Raw genomic sequence first — 4,919 nt, forward strand, 5'->3', positions numbered from 1 at the left:
TTCCCCAACGTTGTCAGTGTAGACATTGGGCAAGCCAAGAATAAAAAAGATGGAATTCCCATTGCCAACTGTATGAGTTGAGCTAGTAAGGATCCATGGCTTGATCATGTCGATTGACCAGGAGAACGGGAACCGCCTTCCCTACGACACAGGGCCAATGACTTGCCTTCGAGATACTTGACCTTTATAAGGTCAACCCAAAGGCCGTTTACATTGAAACATTTTGTGAACAATTGGGCCTAAGTTTGATATCCAGATCCCATCCCATCTTCTCCAATGATGCAAGTTCGCTGGCATATTTTGAAATTCGATCACGCTCTGCCTTGTCTTATCTTTGGAATCGTCGAGTGTCCTCAACGATATGTCGGGGCACCCCATCTACCATCGTAGTGGGCTGCGGCAGAGAGGACATTTGTACACATGGTTAGAAATGTTAACCTCATAGTTCCAAGGCAGCAGCAATCTACACTGGAGCTTCTTCGGCTGTGTCCCAATGGACAAACTCGAGGAATGGCGGAGTACGAAAGACCAGCTCGATGAAGTGTAGTCGTCCCCTGGAAGAAGAAAAAAAACATAATCTCGACTACTAGCTGGAGCCGAGGCATTGAGATCCCCCTTCCCTCCATCGGCTATCTGAACGGCTGTCAGAGGAGAGGTGGATCCACGAACACGCCGGGCAAGCTTGAAGAGGATGAGTCCCTAGCCACAATTATTGACCTTCACCACTGACGGCTATCAAAAATTGATGTATTGCGATGTCCTCTGCATATAGAGGAAGAAAAAGGAATCCTTTGTACCATAGGAGATTTCTTTTGCCAAGCTTAGCACCGCATGTTCACACACACTTTCTTTATGCCAACATTTGGTTTTCAAACGATCACGGCCCAAACAAGGTTTTGGATTAAAGCCCGTGCAAAACACTTAGAAAATCATCATCGTTGGAAGAGTAAGCTTTTGTTTCTGGATTTCACTCCGTCTTAATTTTACTTTGTAGCTCTCCTTTTTGATGAATGAAACGAGGAAAATATTTTGCCTCAGACATTAGTAGAACTTAATCTAACGCAGTTACTTGCTGTGATTCTCTTAATTACAATGATCAGGGCAACAACAAAGCTTGTCTTATAGTACGAAAATCTTACTCCGCCGCGTCTGATATAATATACACTACGGATCACTGTTACTAGTCAGGTCGATCTCTGTAGTCCGTACAGTACGTACATGTAGCAGACTAGACTAGTCTATGCACGTATACGTCGCGTGCCATGCATGTATCACGTACTGTCACTCGACCCACTCCTCTGGAACTCGAGTCTTCTCATATGGGCATGCACACAACAGATGACACACTCGATACGGTGCAGTTTTTTTCTAGGCTTATACGGTACATGGAACAGCGTGGCTCTCTGCACCTGAGCTAGCAGTACTCACTCCAGCTCCATTTGATTCCGATCCATCGATCGGTACCGACGGTACGTGTCTGCCCGTTTGCGTGCGGTGCGTTGAGTGGGAGTTGGCGCCTGGTCCTGTAGGGCTCTCGGATCTGGCCCTAGTTGGCGCCTTTCGTCGGAGGCCATTTGGCTTCGTGCCATACCTTGACGACGAACCTGAGTCCCATTTGTCTTCACCGACCCCCGACACCTTCCCTCTCCCTACTGAATTGCCGTATAGTACGGTGTGCCGATTACAAGTGCACCTTGCACTCGATTGCATTCGCACTAGTAGAAAACGAGACATTAGTTGTAAGGGTCTTTAGTATTGGTTATGCAACCGGGACTAAGGAATCAGGACTAAAAGCCCCCATTTTTGCCGAAAAAAGGTTTCCCCGCTTTATATACAAAGCAACCAACCGAACCATACATGGATAGGTGCTGGGGCGGAAGCAGCACAGTCACGCCCAAAAGAAACGACAGAGAAAGAACAAAAGAAAACAAATGCCGACAACGACGAGTCAACAAAAACGAAGAAGCCTTGTGATCGCTGCGCCCACCGGGATCTTCCACTAGACTCCAAGGCTCCGAAGCGCCGGCACCTATCAACACCTCCAAGAAGGATCGCGACGATGACGACGCTGCTGCCAAGGGTTCCCCCGGTACACGACGAGGCGAGAGGAAGGGTAGCCCCCGGCGCCCTCCCGGAAGGTCAGGTGGCACCCACAGGCGCCACCGCGCCGGTGTCGGCCCTGCCGACAGGGGTTTCCCCCGATCCCAACCCGCACCTCGGGCGCTCCGGATCCAGCCACCAAACCAACCACCACCCTGCGCCAACGTGGTCATGACGCCCCCATGCCGTCTCACCACGGCACCGCGAAGTAGGGACAGCGCGGCGAAGAATCAGAGCCGGGACCAGGGCATCAGCACAGTCGGCACGCGGGAGGGCCCCACCTCCACCGTACGCGAGGGTAGCCGTTCGGACGCAATAGCAGGAGCACACCAGGCCCGTGGGCCCACAGGCCCGGCCGAGCCCTCGTGGGCCCGTAAAGTTCCCGCCTTCGTGCTGCTGCCGGCACGCCATCGGCGCCGTCGCCCCATATCCGAGCCGCTCCTCCTCCTCACCGCGCCGCGGTCAACGAGGCAACGCCGAGGGGCCAGCCCGCTAGGACCCAGATGGGGCCCGCCGAGCCCAGATCTGGGCCGGGGGCGCGACGTCGGCCACCCTGCACCACCACGCCGCCCCGCCGCCAAGGAGCAGCACCGCCACCACGTCCGCCGCCAGCCACCCCGCCGGGTCACCGGACCGTCGCCAAGCCGAGCGACACCGCCGCCGCCCCTTGCCCCGGGCAAGGAGGGCGCGCGCGCGGGGAGAGGAGATCCTGCCGATGACGGCACCCCCGGGCCGGAGCTGGGGACGCCCACTGGTGACGGCAGGGGAGAGGATGAGGGGCAACGCCGAGAGCAGGGGCGCGGGGGCCACCCCGGCCGCCTCCCAGGGAGGCGGAGCAAGGGTGGAAGGAGGGGTGGGGGAGGAAGGGCGGGGGAAGGGGGGCGGATCCGGGCCGCGCGCCGGCGAAGGTGGACGGATCCCGCCGGAGACAGGCAGGGGGAGGTGGCGGCGGCGAGGGTTTCGGTCGCGGGAGCGGCGGCTTTGTCATTCACGTTTGTGTTATAAACCAAGTCTAAAGGGTCTCCACGTGACTGATGTGAGGCGTTCAGGCATGAGGACCTTTAGTCCCGGTTGATATAAAAGGCAGCCACGCGTCAGACCCTGCGAAGCGCTAGGGTTTACATTTTAAAAAAAAGAGGGGTTTAGGGGTGTCATATTGTGTTTCACTTTTTTTATTTATCATTCAATTCTTTTTCATTTAGGATTTTTATTTTTATTTTATATTTTCCATTCAACTCGACGCTAGCTATAGGAATCCTTACACAATATCGTCATAAATATAGAGAAGTGACCTCTCTTTTTCCGTGCTTGGTCGAACAACAAATTTTCGTATATCTATTCGACGCTACTACATATAGTATAAGTTCATGCATATATACAATATAACATCTCTTACAATCCCTAATATCTAATTAACAAAATCGCATTCCAATTCCCGATGGTATTCTTTGTCTTTAGCTATGACCTCTTGAAGTAAGAATCCTGCCAATTCCTCTTGAATTGCTCGTGTGTGATCCTTTGGTAGGAGTTCGTCCCGCATCTGTTGGATATATATATGTGTGTGTGTATGTGTGTGTGTGTGTGTGTGTATGTGTGTGTGTGTATGTAGTGTGTATATATATACACACTTGATGGTAACAAAATAAAATTGTGAATATTGTTTACGTACTTCAAGTTGTTCTACAATTCTGCCCGTCTCACAGGTCGTCTGGCGAATGAACTTGCAAACGTAGTATCCACATAAATTATTCCCCTCTTCCTGCCTCAAGCACTTTGCGAGAATAGAGTTCAATCAAAATAATAATCAAGCATGATAATGCTATTGAAACTAGAATCAAAGAGAGATGCACGGAACTAGCTAGTACTACTTACATTGAGTTCTCGAAATCGCAGCTCCTCTTTCCATTCACCCCTAGCCTGCTTGGTGAACTTTTTCCAAACCCAGCCCGGCAAAGAAAATGAATAAAGGAGTTATTAATTACTTGATATCAGGAAATGAACGAAAGTTGCCGTTATAGTGCTATAATGATTGAACTTACCTCTGGAGGATTTCACTCAGGTCTGCCCACATCTGAAGGTCTTTTGTTTCGAGTCCATGACAAGTACTAATCAATTGTTAACCTGAACGACTAGTAGAATAAAGTGGAACATGCGCACACATAACTCATCAATTACACTTAACATCGAGTAAGCAAAACAGAATGTGTACAAGACAGTAACACTCACTTGAAGTTGTAAGGAAATAATGTTTCCCTTCTGGTTTGTTGTGCAATTAACGCCGTCAGCAAATTAGCCTCTTTGTTCTTGACGTTGTTTGCTACCGTATAATCATGTATGTTATTTGGGTTAATGAACCCAATGTCATAGATTTGTCCTCTTTTGCATTTGAGAATCTTCAGTCTACATAATATAGTAAGGATAATTGAACGAGCTGAACTAGAGACTTAATTACATAAATAATACTTACAGACAGTAGCAACTGACAATAGTTTTGTCAAGGGCATCTTGATTGTATAACTGAAATAATTCATCAAATTCAATGTACATCTCCTCGTCTCCACTAAAGTAATGCGCTCATATCTAATTCCCACCATGATCATGTTGCTCCCTTTCTTTGAGGCTTTCATGTACCACACATGCAATCTTCGCATTTGTGTTGGTAGATCCCGGACTCCTCAGGTCTGACGAGAGGCTTCACGTGCTGGTATTTGTATGCTAAATCATCCATGGAGAACTCTACCTGCTTGCCTAAGTATTGACCAAGAGTGAAACCAACACCATGGCCCGCTACCTCTGCATCATAATTGATATCGGTAAAC

This window comes from Triticum dicoccoides, chromosome 4B (assembly GCF_002162155.2).
Source record: "Triticum dicoccoides isolate Atlit2015 ecotype Zavitan chromosome 4B, WEW_v2.0, whole genome shotgun sequence".
Classification (NCBI taxonomy): domain Eukaryota; kingdom Viridiplantae; phylum Streptophyta; class Magnoliopsida; order Poales; family Poaceae; genus Triticum; species Triticum dicoccoides.